General features: G+C 37.1%; 1 protein-coding gene across 2 annotated transcripts in view; it reads left to right on the forward strand.

Moving 5' to 3' along the window:
- Positions 1–963: 963 nt before the first annotated feature.
- Positions 964–20,226, forward strand: part of LOC126836419 (teneurin-a) — a 48,207-nt gene continuing 28,944 nt past the window's right edge. For both annotated transcript variants that reach the window (XM_050569780.1, XM_050569781.1), the window contains exon 1: positions 964–1,250. The gene's annotated coding sequence lies outside the window, so the exon portion shown is untranslated. The remainder of the gene's footprint in view (positions 1,251–20,226) is intronic.

Here is a 20,226-nt window from a genome sequence, read left to right on the forward strand (position 1 = left end):
CAAAAAATTAAAAAATAATGTTAGCGTTTAAATTTTTTATTTTCATTTATCTGTTCATTATCTATGACTTTGTAAAGACACTACATTTCTTCTTAATAATTATCATACTTCTTCGGTTTTCTAAAACCGGTAGCAAATAATATTCATATTTATGTTCGCATTGTCCAATTGGCGACAACATTCTAATAACTAGTAAGTCACTATGAAATATTTTTAAATAATGATAGACAAACGGTTCTTATCTGCAGATTACTTAGATTACAGGTTATTTATTATGTCTGACTATGATACAGAGTACGGTAACGCGTCGAGTTATTTTTTTTGCCTTGTAATAAAACTACTCGTCTTTGTGGTAACGATTGAAAATGAACAAATATTTAAAAATTTAAACGCTAACTTTTTTTTAAAATTTTTTATGTAAAAATGTATGTAATTAAAAACTTATGTTGCCATTAAAAAAAAAAAACCAAAAATACCCGTTTTTGGCTTATAAGGATAGATGATAAAAATTTTCAAAATATTGAAAAAATTATAGTAAAATATGTACCTAAAAGTTTGGGGGGAAAAAAATTTCTCGAAATATTCATAATTTCAGAGAAAAACGAGGGTCTACGGTAGTTGGATCGCCGTGTACGATCAAGACGATGATATTATTTATTTATTTATTTTCGTTTTCGTTATCGTATCCTATTGGGAAATTTCGATGAAAATCATCGCCTCGGCTTTGATTATTGCCGACCACCGGCTCATTGTAAACGCGTGGCGGCCGGCCCTCCGAGACCGTAGAGAGGCGCGGCGGGCGGGACGGCGCGGTGTGGCGCGAGTACGGCGGGGTGTGGGCGCGCGTAGGGCCGGGCGTGCGCACCGGCCGCCCGCGGACGAACGCAGCCGCCGCCGCTCGGCGTGCTCAAAGGACGCCCAACGCGCGCGACACATTATGGATTTGCCGAGCCGTCCGTCGAGTCGTCCCGTAGCCACAGCCATCGTCGCACCGTCTGCGCCGCAGTCGTCCCAGCCGAGTTGTCGTCGCGGAACATTCGTATAGTAAAAAACGAGATTCTATTTTTTTTATTTAAAAAAAAAACCGCCGTTAAAAAAATCGCCTAATTTTTTTGGCTTTCTCGGTAAAAAAAGTCCCCCCCCGCTCCCCCCCTCCACACTCCGCCGCAAACCGATGAGAAAAAACAGCCGCCAAGGTGGTCGGACCGCTGGCCAGCAAACGCCGGCGGGCAACCCGCTTCGGAATTAGTGTGAGTATTTTTTGTGTGTTTGTTTTTTTATCGATATAAGATATACGTATATAATTAGGTCCCTTTGCCACCCCCCCCCCCCATTTGCTCCCACGGTGTAGTAAACAAACGACGGAGGTCTCTAGTTCTAGAAACCGGCTAAAAGCAATTTTTCCAAAAAAATTTTAATTTCACATTATACAATAAAGAATTTTATCAATCAGATTTCCCAGGCACAGTTTTTTTTTTAGTTTGGTACAAAATATATTTAGTAACAGATATTCAATGATAGTTTTTTACATACAGTGTGGTCACTTCAAAATATGTTTTAGCCTATTTATTTCAAAAACTATACTGCTCAAACGTTCAAATACCAATATATTACCTATATTAATTAATCTTAAGTGCGCGGCGAGTCTGTGTACGCGAATGTCGAGTCCGCCGGACGGACTTGAAAATTAAAAAATAATAATAACTAAAATATTACACACGGTTAAGTGTATTGGCAGATATCGGTTGGATTAGGGGGGCTGGAGATTCTAAAAACCATATAAAACATTAAAAAATCAGCGCTAAGTTTGTTTTTGACAAATCTACCACTGAAAAATAAACGTAGGCGTTTTAAAAAGCAATCGTTTTAAGTTTAATATGGTTTTTAATATCCCAAGCCCACCCTCAACCCTTGGTCTCCGCCATTGGTCAATTGGGATAATATTGTAAACGAATAATATGTAAACGCGATAAATTTGTTTTTATATATTATGTGTAAAGAACCAACAATGTTTGTACAATGTTACGTGTATCGAATTAAACGCTTCAATTACTTACTTTTTTCGAAAAGTATCATTTACGCTCGTCTCCCCCTCTTCACATTCGTTTACAATATTACCCCACTCGATCCCATGTGTACCTATTTGATAAAAAAAAAAAAATAATCATATCTATAAAAATGATTTTTGCACGGAGACGCGCCGCGTTTTCCTATATTATTATTGGTTTACACGATAACAAAGAGGACAAATTTTCGATTGTTATATTCAGTTAATTAAACGGCAAAAATTTTACATTTTACTCCCCATGATTGATAAGTTTAAAATAGTATATATTAATATTGAAATATTCAGCCCTCACGAGAGCGACAAGAAGTTTAGAAACTGAAAACTTGTTATAAAACCTTTACAAATCCAGTGTAGCTGCTCACAAACATGAAATAGTTACCTAATTTTAAGAAATGTTACAACTTTTAACAGTTTATTATGTCCGTCGATAGTGTCAATCTAGCTATTTAATATTTTTATAGGTATATTGTAATGTTTTAATTAAATAGCTTTTTCCTCTTGGCCTAGTATTATTACTTTTGTAATATTATTGTGCGCGTTGCATATGGAGGTGGTGTAGTTGTTTTTTTGTTAAATAAAATATTATGATTGATTTAAAAAATTGTTAAAATCAATAAACGATTTTACTTGTGTAAAAATTAATGTTATGATATTTCCACAGTATTATGTAAACACAAAAAGGCTCCTGGCGAGCGAGATGGCTTAAGTAATTATCTGACTTTCCGCGTACAATACAATGTCCCGCCGGTGTACTACAGTGTATTTTATTAACCCTTTCAGCCATATAGTACATCCCAAGCACACACACGCCTTCGTTTTTGTTCTGTGCTTTATGGACATTATTTGTATATTATACGTTTTAAAAACGTTTTAAATTTAGTTTAATTAAATTCGTGACTGGAAGGGTTGTGGAGCAAGTCTTATGCGCTTCGTCGGTTCTTTTAGATGCGACCCCGCTTTATGTTTTACTGTGCCCCTCCCCGTCCATTACATTGTGACCGACGTTAATGTATGCAGGTGGGAACTATTTTGTTCATGGGCCGAGCATATTAAATATATAATAAACCTAGGATAATAAATCCGAACAGCATAACGAACAATTGAGATCACTTAAATTAAATACCGGACAAATCACCCGAGCATTAGGCTAATAATGCCTTTATATGTTAACTCGGACGTTGTACGATAATAATAATAATATCATACGCCGTTTGCGTTGAATTCAATTGGCGTTAAAAAGTTTACAATTGGAACCGGGTCGTTTAACCGTACACAAAAGTTTCCTATCTCGATCCACCAATTTCGGAGTACCGCTCATATACATATCAATATGCTTTATCCCTCGGGATAACCGTCGCGTCGGCTACTGGGATGGTGGGAGGGGGTGGTGGTCGGTAGACTAGAAAGGGTATTTCCGCGTTATTGCAAATATCCGACGGGGTTCGCACGGGGTCGATCGAAATTGAAACCGACGTCCGCGTAAAACGCCAAACCAAACTAGTTTATTCAATTATTATTATTATCGGGTAGTTTAGCGCTTAGTGTAGTATCTGGACAAACGTTTGAACCGTCGCCGCAATGTCGCCTTTGCATTGCCCCCAACGGTTTGCATTGACTCGAGTCCTTTTCGAATATACGAATATCCGTTGAATTGGATCCGCTGTAATCCTTCAGTCGCCACTAATTGATCAAGAGCCGGCCGGGTTCACGGACTTAATTCTCGAATAAATGTGTATAGATCTTTTGAAATACACTAGAGGACCTGATCGGGTAACTCTGCAAATTTACCATCTAACAGGCGTACTTAGTGGCACAACAGACCTAATCAACAACGGACTTACAAAGTTGATCCGTCAAAAGCATTCGACTTGAGAGAATTTTTCAGAATTTCATCGCTTTGCGGCCGTTGTTAAAAGCTGTTATTTCTCCAACGTCTAGTACACTGCGAGATTGCCGAAACGTTGGCAATCAAGCCGTTTCGACCAAGTGGGAGTGTCCGTGAGTCACATAAATAAAATGTTTCCTTTGATTCTTCGTCTAAAGAAACTGTGCCGCGACGCCCTCCGGTTTGGACTCCGGACAAAAATATTTAATTAACAAACGGACTCGGCGTCGAGTGAGAAGCTGTGTGTCGTCGCAGAGCGAGGGTGACCGTATTGGACTTGTCTTTCAATCTTAGACGAGGGATTTGAAATAACAATATTATTATCATCATGCCGTCTTATTTCCATCGCAACGTCAATCTCATTGCTTTGCCGTTAAATGTTCTTGTATTCATTCAAGTAATGCGCTGTGTATGTGCCCCTTTGCTATTTAACCGTCTAAGATTATGAGGGTTCTTCGAGCGTTTACCAATAGAAAATTACAAACGCAGTAACCTTTTGATCGTTGATCTGTTTAGGACCGGTATACCTGAGTTTTCCTAAAAACCCTACAACCTTCTTGGTAACCACCGCCGCCTCTTTGCTGTTTGTTCGGCGAACGGTGGTAACATTAGACCGAGCGGAATGAATAGGATTCAACGGGAGCACTTTTACGGAGACGTACACGTGCGCCTGTTGGTTTTCAATCATAATAATAGCGCACTCTTCTTCACTATTGTCACGACCGTTGCTGCTGGAAATAATAATAATTATGTCGAACCCCCCTAATTGCGTGTGCCGACAACGGGAAACGGTTAGCAGCAGAACAAGAGAGCCGCCTGGAATGCGCACACAATGGCCGGCCGAGGTCGACGTGCCCTTTGCTTACTTTATTAAACCCCACCCCCGGGACTGCTGCGTTTGAATCCCTGTACCGTTTACAGGTGTAGTAGGCCAAGAGGAGAACAAACAGCAGGAAGGGTCGGGAGATTATATTTTAGAGGACCGGGACGGGTCGAACATTTCAATGTTGGAATGGAATTCGAATGCGACACAAAACGACGCGACCGACCGGAAACGGTCTCAATCCTTTCAATCGAGCCGACCGGAACTCCGAGCAGATTTCCACATTAACCTCGGGTCAATACGAACTTGTTCGACTGCACGACGTCCGGAATAACTTAAATCTCGGCCTTACAAGACGTGTAACAGCTAGCCCCTCCATACGACTTGAGATGATTCGTTGACTTTCCTAGATCCACCTTCCGTCTAAACTAAAATCTAGTTACATAGCGATTAAATATAGGAATTCACATAAAGTTTTATTGATAATGGAAATATATTTTGCACCTTTAAAATGTATTTTATGTTCAAAGAGTCTTTGAAAACTTTTCTTTTTTTTCTGCCTTTGAATTTACCTTTTTTGGGCCTCAATTTCAATTACCTATAATTGCCCGAAAGAATCGATGATAATCCATTTGGGAACGCCCGAAGTAGACATTATGAAAACATTCAGAAAATATATATATATATATATATTCCATCGAAAAACGTTCATTGAAAAAGTGAATGGTTTTATAATAATAATTATAATAACGACTAATATTGATCAAAAAAGGTAACAATATTAGGTTAAGAGTTTACTTTATGCTGCAAAATAAAATATAAAACTTGAGAATTTCAACACAACTAGTCAATTTTTTTTTTTTATTACAGTCAACTTAACCTTTTCGAAGAAACAGGAATAGTGTAGTGAAAATAATTTTGTTTTCGAATCCACTAGAGTTGGACTAATGAGTTGACATCGGCTTGTTAATTCACTAAAAACTTTATCTTTTAACTTGATTTACCAATAGTTCGTTTGACTTGACGAAGTTGAAAGTAAAGTATTAACTCGATTTCGACTTAGCGTTGTAGTTTCATATTATCTAATTAATTAAACGAATATTTCCGCCGGGAAAAATGTAGACTTTGTACATTTTGTAAACCAACTGAAACGCGTGCGCCATTACTATTCGCAGTTGGTTTACTATATCAATACTACCTTTGCCCCTAAAAAAAAAAAAGTTTACATTACAATCAAAAAGGTTTCACAGTTTTGTAAACGGATTGCCTATGTTTTACCCCTTGATAAAAACCAACGCGTCAAGCCCTAATACTTTTAGGTCGAATCCTGGTTATTTTTTGTTTTAACTTGTTGGGATAAGTCGTACTGGACTAAATATTTTTTCGGTAACTTCTACGGTCGACTTGGTCTCGACAAATTGATTGAACTCGGTGCGTTTGTTTTTCTGTGTTTGTTGTACTACCACCCGCGCCCCCAAATGTTTATTTAATGCAAATCAAATCAGTGCCATGGATTTTCCGGAAACGTTTATTTTGTCGTTATATAAGCCGAAAAGTTTTCGACCAACGCGGTTAAAAAAAAATAATATAAGTAAAAAATATAGTTGCTTACTTTTCGGACGATCCGCTGAAAGTTTTGTTCTTTTTTTTTGCACTAAATTCGTTTTTTATACGCCGCGACAGAGTTAATAACCACAACAAAGCAAGTCCGAAAAAAAAATAATATAAAATATGAAATTTATATATGTATATATTTTTTTTGAACAGTTATATCTTAAGCTTTTGGGAGACTTCGTTTTCAGCTAATTTTCCTAATTACTTTCTAATTCTACTACCACTTAAACGTTCTGACAAAAAAAAACCAAGTTATTTTCTTCGCTCACCGATAAAACATGGAATTAGAGATATGTTATCTCTTATCACTAATCACTCGTCTCTTATCACTTACCCATTGTCTTTATTTATTATTATGAGTACGGGCTAAAAGCCCAATGGTCACATTACAATAATATAATTCATGTGGAAAAAAATAGTTTTAACATATTGATGATTACACATAATGGACATATTAAAAAACGGTACTGACACATAGATAGTTTTTATCACTTACCTCTTGTCTTTATCTGATAACTGAAATCTCTTATCGCTAGACTCTGACTAAAAGTGATAGTGTAACATAAAAATGGCGACATGACGTTGTTTGTATCCAGCCCAATCATATATCCATGATGAAATGATTTCTATATAGACTACTAGTACCGCATACTAGGTAAATTTAATTGAATAATAATGAATTTTACAAGTATTGATAGGTATTGTTTTGTAAAATATTGAAAAAAAAATTGTTTTTGTAATTAACATAGCGTGGTCGGGAGAGCATTGCGCTTTTGTCCTCCAAAAGGACAAAATGTTATTTAAATAACGTTTCATCGTTTATTTCTAGCATTTTGTCATAAATATTAATGAGAATTTAGAAATTTAGGATAAAATGTTATGTAAAAAGTCATCTAGATATAACATTTTTCAAGCAACAGTTGATTCGAATAACTTTCAAACAAGTTTAGCAGAAATAATTCAAAGCTATAAATAACCAAGCTAAATGAGAATTTCCCAGCAAGAAGATTATGTTTATGTCTTGAAATAGTGACTTAAAAAAATCGAGGAGAAATCTATTAAAGTCTTAATGTTCAAAGTATGTCGCTGTATGGAAGTGAGACGTGAAAAATACTTCTAGCTTTTAAGACATAAACACAAGAAGCTTTCAGAAGATGTCATAATAGAGGGTAAACATAGCAATTAAAAGACACGGGCTGCAGAATTGAAAAGGAATTATACCGTTATCGGCCCAAACGACAAACAAAAGCGAAAACGACGACGATGATAAAAAAAAATATTATTTTCAAAATGTGCGAAATTAAAAACACTCTCCGATAGGTATGAAGGGTTGTTGTTGTTTTTTTTATGCCTTGTTTTTGTGTACACACACATTGATACGATAATAATAGTATGTTTTATGCATATCATTTTAATATATTCTATAATATTATATTGTGTGGACGGTTTGGGACGCGACCGCCATACGAGTGGGTTCGGTGACATTTTGCGAAATCGTACCCTCGGGAAACGGTTTACCTGCGAAATGCCAAAATATAATTTTATCACACAAACGCCATTGTTGTAGCCGTATATAACGGTAATAGTATATTATGTTTTCGAAAAACAATTTTTTTTATTATTAATTACCCCGGCAAAACGTTTATACGTTTATGCACCGGACGAGGCGTCGTTTTTACTATACAGGGTGTTTCAAAAAGAATGACGGGGTTTTAAACGGCTGTAGGTCGTGAAGTATTGGACCTACAGCGCTCCGGTAGGGCTTGAATGAAATAGGGAACTGTCAAGTTTCGAATGACTGCCACTAGATCTACTAGATCACTACTATCATCAGTGCGCTGTAGGCCCAATACGACTTCACAACCTACATCCGTTTGAAACCCCGCCATTTTTTTTTTGAAACACCCTGTATGTTAATGTATATTTTTTAAACTCGGACCAGTGTTTCAAGATAACATTATATTGTTAGTCTTACGGTTCAGTTAGGTCTGCCCACCTTGGTGTATGTGGAAAATGGGTCGTGCGTAACACACCTAACGGCCTGGGCTTAACGGTTTCCAGGTGAATCAACAATTATTTCGAATTAAACGACCCGTTTTCGCTATTAATTCCGTATAATAACCGCCGTGGCGCCTAGCGAGGGGTGAGCAGGGTGGATTTCGCCCCGTTCGTATTATGGAGCTTCGGGCCGTATCGCCTTATTGTGTTATATTATTATTATAGGCGAACCCCGTAGGTATAGAGCCGTGGTACGGCACTTACGATTATCATTACTATTACCGTCAGACACGCTCCATCGAAATTCGGGTGTTTTAAGCTTAGGCGCCGGCCCGGATAATCCGGCTGACTCGAAGTAATGCAATAATATTGTGTTTCGCCACCGGAACGGTTCGTTCGATCGACGGCAAACGGATTACCTGATGCCCTGGCCTATCCTCCACCCGGAATGTCTTGGATAACTTTTGACAACTGCAACTGCAATCGGAGAAGATGTGCTCAGTGCAGAATACAGCATAGTTGAACCTAGGTGGAAAGATGCAACACGGTTAGGTTAGGTTAGCCGAGAAGGTGTCGTTCAAGTCCTCGTCGAGTACGAAACACCAGCGGTTCTTGTATTTGTACAGTTTTGTGAATTTTTATTATCATACGAAATGAGTGTTCGAGGTCGAACAAGAGAGACAATGTCAATTACTTTGAATACAACCGAAAATGAACTACAATTTTTAATTAATAATGTTAAACATCTTTAAATTTTGACCAAAAAAAAAAAACGTGGAACCTATTCAACAAAGTCCAAATGCATTGAGTTAGGCGTTATGAAATGTATGTGTCACACACTAATATTGAATCAAATTTACATAATTTACAAAAAAACTTACAATGTAAAACATTATCTGAAATTTTATCTGATAAATTTATTAGGGCTTTTGTTGAATAGGGCCCACATTTATTCAAAACGAGTATCATTTTTTTTTCTCAGCACAATAAGTACATAGATAATACAAAAATATCTTGGCAAGTAACGAAAGGGTGGTTGTAACCGACATGGTATTATTAATGGACTCGTACGAGGTGTTAAGGTGGCTATAAAAACGTTTGTATTGTTGTGCGACAATCTCTTTTACACTCGTGATTTTGAGGTCTTTATGCGGTGATTGATTTAAGATGGTGCTGAAGTTATCGTTGTGCGAGCAATGGATTGAAAAGTTTGTCCAGGACGAATATTCGATGGCTTGGCCAGTGCCCAGATTTCCTCACCGACAGAATACCCCATAGAGGCCTGATGCTTTGGAAGTAAGAAGTTTGGTTTTTAGATTAATTGTATACTTCAACATTGAACGGAGAAAGCGATGTGTTGAAAATGCAGCATTTCTTTGTTTATACTTAAAGCGTACCATTTTCTATTTTCAACGATTATTTGTTAAATTATTATATTAAAAAGTATCTTTTCCAAGAGGTTCTGATTCCCATACTTATATTGTTATTACTTACTGCAAGTTAATATATTCATAAAATACTATAGCGACTTTTTTGTTTTGCTTAAACGCTATCATAATATTTTATTAAAAACGTATACTTTCTCGAAACGTATTTTTCCCGGAAAAAGCATCGTACGCTCGATACAAGTTTTTAAAAATTCGAAAACCTAATACAATATACTTTAACGTTGCAAACGATCGAACTTATAAATCGTTTATATTAAATTTAATTTTAAGTATTCTTCTTTAAAAAAAACTTGTAAAGCTGTAAAGCCGCATCAACATAAACCGCGCTCTACTGGAAAAATTGCCTCTTGCTCGAATCGCGGGCTTAAATTTTTTTTTGATACTTATCTATACGACCAAAAATGATCTGTTTTCAAAATGCTGTCAAAAAGTTTGTTCATTTTTTAAATAAAACATTCTGTCGAGAGATTAAATGTTTGTACGAAACAATACTCCCCTCCACCCTGCATCGCATTTGTCATCACACATTGACCATTTCGGTGAATCCGACGGCTAAGTACCTAAGTAGGATTTTGTTCTTAAAGCCGACTTTTCTCGAATCTCGTTCGGCCTCGCCGAACACACACACGTCCGACCTTTGAACACGCGTGGTCTTCCGGTCTTCCGACCCGGGCGCGTTGGCTTCTTCTTTTTTTTCGGGGGGATGGGGGGGGGGGTGGTTAGGGATAATGGTCGGGGTACCGGGAGCGGGGGGAGGATTAATTCGGGAAAGTCGGGATAACCGTTTTTCCGGTGTTCATCAATCGTGCCCGGACCAGGGGCCATCCGTCATCGTTGCGCGCACAAAGCGCACCACCCTCGGCCCGCGGTCGACGGATAATTGGTTGTCTGCACCGGCCGGTATGGTTTTTATTTGTACGCTAGTGTGTATGTTGTTTATACGCAGGGGCTGCCTTTAATTATTATTATTAGTATATATCGTCATTTCGGATGGGCCCATTACACACACGGACACAGAGGAGTCGCAATCGCAGTCGCCAGATGTTCGCAGCCGTCGGGACGAGGCAGCATACGGACGGATTTTTATTATTAGCCGGGGCTGCTGGAGCATACGCTATCACGTAGAGATGCTTACGGGATAACGACCGCCGTCTCCCGATAGGACAAATAAAGTGATACCGTGCACCGCGTGCGGACCTGGTGTGTCGGTTGACATGAACATAATAATAATAATAATAACATAATGTCAAACAGCCGTGTCTCCCCGTTTTGGCCAGACACGATTGCGGTTTGTACCGTCACAGCCCTCTCCTCGTCCAAAGTCTGTCGGCGTGTAATAACCGAAGGGCTCTTAAACGAGACGGTTTCAAAAGACCATTCTTCATACCATCGTTCGTCGACAATTGGCGGACGGAAAAAACGCGGTTTACAATGCCTTTGTCCGGTTCGATACCAATGTCTTACGGCCGGAGGTCTGTCTAAAATTTGCATCATGAGTTTTGTTCTAACCGACAATTGGATCTACCATAACGAACGTCTAACCTAACGCCTTAATTTGTGACATCAAGGGGAGAGCGGTGGAACACAGATGAGCAGGGAGGGGAAGTGAAGATGAAGTAAGGGTAGGCAAGAAGAATAGAGAAGAGGCAGGGAAAGAGAAAAACGCTGCAGGGAAGTCTATAGAAACATGTTTATAGGACTCTGGTACTTTTGGTACTTTCATTATTAATCTCTTATCACTTATCTCTGATGTCTGTTCTCATTTAATTTATCTCTAATCTCATGTTCAGTAATAACTTGCCGCATAAATCAGCTAGCAATGAGCGTGGCCCATTTTTGTAAGGGTTAAATTTTGCGTACCGACCCCTCGCCATAAGACATATCCATGTCAAAAGAGAGGAGGGAACGGAGTAAGTGAGGAGTGGAGAAGAGAGAGTAGGGATGGAGAAGAAAAAAAGGGTGTAGGGTAAGAAGGAGAGATGAGAGAAAGATAAATAGACAAAGAGGAGAGGGACAAAAAAATGTGAGGATACATTTGAGGGGAGCAGAAGAGTGGGTAGGGGTGTAGACGAAGAATCCATGAACATTTTCTCCATGAACACGAATACGTCATATTGACTTGAATTAAACGTTTGGCTTGGGGGTCTGTCGGAAGTTAGGTCTAACCCACATCTAACCTAACCTGAATATTTTGTGACATCAAAAGAAGAGCGGTTAAAAAGAGAAGCACGGGCAGGAGAAGGGGAGGAGAAGAGTGGCTAGCGCAAAGAAGGAAGATGAACACATATTTTTAACGTGTCCGAGTGTGTTTTGTGTGTGATATTAAAATTGCATTCTACATAGGAGGTATAGGTACTATATAAGATAGGTACTCCGTACTGTATATGTTCATGAACCAATGTTTTCCCAGTCTCGTCGCTGCACCGAGCCGTTCGAATCTAACGATTAAAACACAATAACGTCTAGGTGTCGGATGCCTATGCCGTGTATAGGGTGAGCCGTATGAAGGAAACAGAGTCCCGGCGTTCCCGGCCAGGGTTTATTCGAATAGGCTTTTATTGATCCCGTCGGTAGCGACGGCGGCAGCGGCGGCGGTAAAGCGACCACCGTCACCCGCATTCGGCCCAGGCCGCCGTCGTTGCTCACACCGCCTGCCGGTGTGTTTTATGTATCTATATAATATGTGTATATATATATATTGTTGTGTATACATAACAGTATAAATCGCCGGCAGGTAGGTGCAATAAAATGAAATCGAAGCGCGACCCATCGTAAAACTAAGTCCGGGTCGAACTTATATATTATTGCAGCAGCCAAGAGAGACCGGTGGACGGTATCGGCGTTACGAATCAGAGGCTGTGTGGAAACCCGCGGAAATTCCATGTAAAAAACAACAACACCGGTTTTGCAAAGCCGGTCCATTTGTTTTACGGGCTATGGGAAATAAAAATTACTAAGAGCGCCGATAAAAATTGCCGCCCGGAAACGATATCGCTTCCGCAGACTCGCACAAAGTGTCCTTACTTTTCACACGACCGACCAAGTCTTCGCCATCAGTCTCGACGGTTTAACTCTTGCGCTCGCCCGCCGTCCTTTACCACCGTCTGTTTTGCGATTTTATTTTAACTACCTCTCACTCTACCATACGTCATATTCATCCGTTGTGATAAATCAGACGGCCCGTTTCTTATCTCCGACTTTGTTTAGTGCACTCTCTCTTCGCTTGCAACACAATTCGTTTGTCCCGCCTAAACCGCACACGACCGGCTCAACTTTGACAGTCATGACACTCTGATATCCACCACCTACCCTCCTCTCCTTTTTCCGCTAGCCAAGACATAAACGTAGTACTTGCGATCGGGCGAAATGCAAAATTGGTCATTTTGGGCGTGGTCATTTTGGCGTTATCTCTTTTGGACGATTCAGTACTAAAAATAGAACCCACAAACCCTACCGACTGTAGTCTAAAATATGTAGATGTAGAAATATGCGAACCAACTTACATTTAAAATTAAAATATACTTAACCTTAATTGAACGCCGTTGCTGCACTGTTATATTGTCTCAGTCAGTCTAAAATTTTTCAGTAACAATGTTGAACGCTGTATCTTGTCAAATATACATTTTATGGCTTAGCCAAAATAAAACCTGGTTGTTATCAATTTAAATATACCGTTGGAGCTTAGATGAATATATTTTATCTTATGCAAATAAACTCAAGTGTCTTATTATGTAGTATTTGATTTAAATTAGATTGAATTTCCAAACGAAATGTTTACCTTATATATGTTGTCTAGAGCGAAACGTTATAAAATAAATATTTATCCTTTTTTTCGTTTAAAATTAATTATACTTTATTTGTATACGTTACCCCACGACGTACTGTCATACATTCTGTTTAGGACATTAAAAAAACTAATTAAATAAAAATAAAATATGTATATAATTGTAACTTGTAACTATTATCGCTGGCTAAATGTGTGTGTGTGTGTTTATTTTAAAAGGGGAAATGCGGATCCTCGTTTCGTCAAGAGAATAAAACTTTTGTGGCACTAGGTATGATGTGAGGATATATTTTGTTGGTTCTTTTTTTGAATGAAATAATAATAACGATAAGGCCCTGGGGGGAATGGGAGTGAAAATAACGGTTGGCAGGAATGTTGTTGTAACGTTAAACGGACCGTTTGGTGTAACAATATTATCGTTTGGCTAATGAACGTGTTGATGTTTTAAAAGACCCGGCCGGGCCCAGAAGCCGAGATTATGATAATCGCAACAATAACAAGAACGAGAGACGACCGACCGAGGATAATGATTTCAAAATATGCAAAAATCATTTGCATATTTTAACGCGGTCCGGGAAGTATACATTATTATATTGGCGACGGTGAAGTGTGGAAGAAACGAATGACAAAAAAAAAAGTCCCAAATTAAGATTCTCGATGACTTGGTGAGAATCCGACAAACCGGCTAATACGATTGGCCGGGGGTTGGTTCGTTCGTTTTTTAAGCAACCCATTATTATTATCCCTCTTTTCTTTTTCTTGTTTTTAATAAGCTCCGTTGTTATTTCGGCCGGTGACTTTGCTTTTACCTGAACGTTTTTTGTTTCCAAGAACGGTTTTGTCAAATGTATTCCTTATGGATTCGCCTCGGCCGACCTGGTCTGTTTGAATATTTTAAAAGACACTTGGTTCATAATTTTTTAAACAGCCCCTTGTACTCATAATTTCATCGTCGCCCCCCCCCCCCCCACACACACACACTATATTTTTATCTCTTTATTATGGTATAAAAGAAAAACTTGGGGTAAAAATTTTATCTCACTTAAACATAATCAATTCGTGAAGGTTAATTTTTTTTTTCATTTGTTTAATAAAAATATATTGTTAAGTATAGATATAAAAAAAAAAATACATATAAAAAACGCTAAACCATAGATAAAGTTATTCTTCATACATTGTGAACATTTTGTAAATCTACCGTTCATACCGGCCAGTCACATGGCTTGTCCCTCGAAAAGCAGTTTTAATGAGGGAAACAAATTGTGATATTCTGACAAAACAAATGGCATTCAATAAAATATCCTCTCGTCACTGTATTAATAAGTATACACTATAGTTCAAGCTCTAAACGAAGATTGTGTGAAACAGCTTATGTACGAGTCCGCAACCAGATATTTTATCTCTTATCTCTTATTTCTCTTATATCTTATCTCATCTCTTATCTCGTCTCTTATCTCATCTCTTTTCTCATCTCTTATCTCATCTCTTATCTTTTATCTCTCTTATTATATGAGATAAATTATCAGACATTTTCGTTGGGTTTTTTCCTGTCGATTTTTCAGGTTGTGTGCCAAAGAAAAGACATGAAATGTCAAAATTGCCTGTACTTTACACATTAGAAAAGGGCTAAGTCACTTAATTAGATCTATGTACTTATTAGTGTTTATTTAACTGTATGCGTTTATATCAATTGCGCGATTGATTCACAGCTAGCTTTGTTATTATTTTTCACAATATAAAAGTGTTTACATAATATTATAATAACGATTCGAAATCATCCGGACCGTCGAGCTCGACTAATCCGTTTCGATTTGTTGTTGTAAACGAACCGTCAGGTTTTACACGTGCAAATAAATACAAATAAACGGCAAATACACAAAAGGGGTGTTTTTTTTTTTGGAGTGTTTACCGTTTTCAAGATTTAAATTCATCGCAACTTATCCCGAATCCTCTTTTGTTTACCGAGACAACCGACGACTACCGAAAGGCGGTTGTGTTCGAGTTGATACGTTTTTTTTTTTTTATCTCTTGCCGTTCATAAAACATGCAAAGGATTTTGCCGAATAGAACATAAAACAACATACCGTACACCGCTTTACACAACCCTACACACGTGGATTCGGATTTGCCGGCAACAAAGGCATGTGTAAAATATCGTTTACACAGTATAATAATAATAATATGTACGTACATTGTACACCGGCTAATACATCATCAAACTGTACTAAACGTCAGTGCTGGGCTAAAATCAGTATCCGAACGTGTCAAAGGCAATAGAAACTCCAATAACGTTAAATTGATTGATCGACCGAATGTATTAACATGTACCCTACGTTATTATTATGGTTTTGTAAATGCTGTATTTCGTTCGCAGTCATCATAAATAATTACCATACACTGAAAATGGCGGAATCGCTGGCAAGAGATAGATTTTTGGACGGGCCAAGCCGCAGTGGCCGGACACCACATAAGACAATTTTGTACGGTCAATAATAACCTTTTTTTAATAAAACTTACACTTAAAAAGATAGAAAAACCTAGTTATTATTGAAAAAACATTTAACCGTGGGTATGTTATCTCCCTTATCACTTATCTCTAATTTCTTATCACCTATATATAATCGCTTATACCTCTATCCCTTATCTCATGTATCTTATACCTTATCTCTTATCACTTATCTCTAACTGAAAGTGAAACGCGAGAATGGCCACGTGAAATTGTTTGTATCCAGCCCAACAACATATCCGTGTTAAAATGGCCAAAAAGTATAATATATTCTCAAAATATTTTTTTTTATTAATAGGTTTCAAATTGAGCATAAGTTGATTGCATATTTTATTGATGGCATTTATTTGAAAAAAAAATTAGAAGTTTTGGTTGTCTATTTTATCGAAGAAAAAAAAACACTGTTTAAAAAAGTTAATACATTCAGAAATGTAGAATAATTTGAAATTTATGTGTTAGTAAAAAAAATAACTTATAATAAATTAGGCAACTATTTATTATATAATTCAATGTATATTATTAAGCATTTATAGCGATACGAATTACTGAATTGAAGTGATAAAAATATCTTATTTTGAACATTTGTACTTAAGAATTCAAATAAGTTCCAAAAGCTATTGACTACCACTTGTATACCTAAATCCGAATTTTTTTTAAAACATTTTTTTTTGTTTTGTTTTTTTTTTTTATTATTGTTTAATTGCCCATCATAATTAAATATGTTTTATTTTGTTTAACTTTAAAACATCAATTTTTTTTTTAAATTTTTTTATCACTATTATGTACTTTTTTTTTCTTGTCTTAAAAACGTATGTCGTTTAATTGATTATTATGCTGTGTTGTATTGGCTACTCGAATTATTGGGCAGCTCACTTTCTATTATTTTATTAATAAAGTTGTTTATATATATATATATATATATATATATACATATATATATATACATTAAAACTAAGTTAATACATATACTTAACTATGGGATACAACCGGGTCTATGAAATAATATTTGTTCAGTTTAATAACAGTTGTTCTTATTGTGTAAAACACTAATACATATTGTAGTTGTGACAAAGTGAGTTTTCTTCATTCCGATTGTGGTGAATAAGCTAGAAACAAATGTATTTTGATCATCATAGACGTTATGAAAATTCGGCTTGTCCGGTTGTTGCAGGAAACTATTTGGATTTAAAATTTGTAATTATATTTCATAATCAACAACAGGTCGGGAACAGTTTTTTTTCTTCAAGTTCTACCAACGAACCCAAACGAACCGGGTTTGATTGTAAGCAACTGTAAGCACTACTGTTGCTTGCTTCGGTGGGTAGTTTTCGGACTTGGCAGGAATTGGCCGCCAGCTTAGTAGGTTTGGTTCGCGTGCTTAGACGGTGTTGTAAAGAACTCAATTTCAAAATCAATGATCACACATCACACCGCGACCGTGTAATTATTTCCGGGCAATGAAAAAAAAACTCCAAGAAAGATTCCTATCGCTGTGGCCGTCGTCGAATATGTCGTTATTATTATTATAACTATTATTATTGATACTTTTATAGTTATTATGTTTTTTTTTTATTATTCTGACGTTTGCTTTGCCTCGAAGTCACGCTCCAAACTTTGCGCCCAAGTCGTGCGGCGACGACAGGGCACGACCGACCCTATTGCTTTCTCCTCTGCCTTCCGTGATGGATACCCTTTAATAATAATAACAATATATATATAATATATAATCTTATTATTATTATGTCTTTATCGGATGCGCTCTTGACGACCGCCACGAATGTTTGACGTGCGCAAACAACGTTATTGCCAAAAGGATTTTTCGGTTTATTTGCCTTCTCTTTCAAAAAAGAAAAGAATCAAAAAAATAGTTTATACACATAATATATATATATATTTTATTTTTTTATTTACTCTGTCGCGTTATTATATTAAACCGCGTCCACTGTACTTTGTAGTATGCGGCTTATGTGTACAGGATGATCCAACTAACGTAAGACACTCATTTTCTATGAAAATATGAATATTTTAAGAGTTATTTTTTTTCCTTTTTAGGTACATATTTTACTACATTTTTCAAAATTTCGATCACCTATCCTTACAAGCCAAAAAGGGGGATTTTTTTTTAATGGCAACATATGTTTTTATTTACATAAATTTGTAGACAAAAAATTTAAAAAAATGTTAGCGTTTGAGTTTTGAATTTTCATTTATTCGTTATGACTTTATTAAGATTTGATTTTTTTACTGTATTTCTTAATATTTTCATTCGTTACCACAAAGACGAGTAGTTTTATTACAACGCATAAAAATAATTTGACTTGTTACCGTACTCTGTATCATAATCAGATAATATAATAAATAACCGGTAAACTAAGTAACCTGTAGATAAGAACAGTTTGTCTATCATTATTTCAAATCTTCTTTGATAGTGACTTCTTAGTTTTTATAATATTATCACCAATTGGACTATCCGATCATAAATATGTATTTTATGTGCTACCGATTTTGGAAAACCGAAGAAGTATGATAATTATTATTAAGGAGAAATTTAGTATCTTTACAAAGTCATAGCTAATGAACAGATAAATAAAAAATTCAAACGCATATGAATACATATGCAACATATTATGAAGGAAGGCATTTTCTAAAAAATTAGTAAAATATGTACCTACAAGTATATATTATGTAGGTAAAAAATAATTTCCAAAAATGTGTTCATATTTTCCGAGAAAATGAGCGTCTCTTACACATCAGATGGATCACCCTGTATATATAATATATGTTGTACGTGCGGTCTAAATTGACGAAGGAGATATATTATTATTTATTCTCCAGAGGGAGATACTATCACCTATACAATATCAGCCGGATTTACTATCTCGCAGTATCAATAAGGCAATTACGGTGGTAAGATAAAAGTGGGGGGGGGGAGGAAGGGCAGTTTTTATTGGATTTTACAGGACCGACGCTATATCCCGCGGGTAATCGCCACGGGAAAACGGTTTTAAAATGCTTATTACTATTATTTTATTACCCGCCGTTTTTGGGCAGGAGAAAACACTATCACACCTTCAACAGCGTGAGAATTCCAATTTGCCCTGATGTATTCCGCGGTCCACCCACCCCCACACAGCTCTCCCGCGGGACCTGACGGATCCCCGACGTGTGCCGGCTAGTATGGGGAAAAAAACACAAACTTTTTTCATTATAATTTTGATTTTGATTTGTTTTTTCGCCGGCTCGCTGTCACGGGTGTACACTCAGCCGGTCGTCGTCGTCGTCGAGTCATGAATATGTTAACACGATTTTTATTTTCCATAATGTAATCACCACCGGGCTCGGGCCTCGTCAACTCGGGTTTTGTTTTTAAATAACAGTGGAAAAAAATCCCACGTCACAACGGTATAATAAGGTCTCTCTCCGCGAGAAGACCTATCCGGCACGAACATAATCGAATTATTTTGTTTTCTCATTTGTTTTTGTATTCGAGAAAAGAATTAAATTCTTCTGCACAACGAGGCCGCCCTCCAGGAATACCGTCCGTCTCCGTTTATGTCAACATAAGCTGTACGGTTTCACGCATAGAGTCAAGCAAACATGTCGACGTTTGGCAAATGTGTGTACATAAATTGTATCCAACCGTTTTCGATCTTCGATCACTATGATTTGTCTCCTTGTGTTCTAGCTGGTCTACCGAGACTCTGATTTGTTTTGCCGTCACTGTACATCATCTATTTAGCAGACATATCGTCTTGAATTGGTTTTAGTTTACAAAACTTGAGAAAATCGCTAGAAAAATATTTACGTACTTAGATTCTTGTTAGTAAAGATTCTTGTTCCCAGTATGATTATATTCGACTGGAACAATTTTGGGTAGAGGTCCTAAGAAGCTTAACTCGCCCCACTCGGATAAAACCCCTTTCGTTAACGCATAAAAACCGGCTGACCGGAAAACGATAACTAATAAAATTTCAGATACAAGGCAATAAAAATTGTGCACTTACCGACCGCCTTGCGGAATATAATAACAGCGGGTATGATACGATTATCGACTGGTATTGGCTGTATTTCACCCTTCGATAAAAAAAAAAGCACTTGGC

This window comes from Adelges cooleyi, unplaced genomic scaffold (assembly GCF_023614345.1).
Source record: "Adelges cooleyi isolate 19-005CV unplaced genomic scaffold, UGA_ACOO_1.1 ACOO_flye_CR_arks_rails_tigmint_CR_PRNA_247, whole genome shotgun sequence".
Taxonomy (NCBI): domain Eukaryota; kingdom Metazoa; phylum Arthropoda; class Insecta; order Hemiptera; family Adelgidae; genus Adelges; species Adelges cooleyi.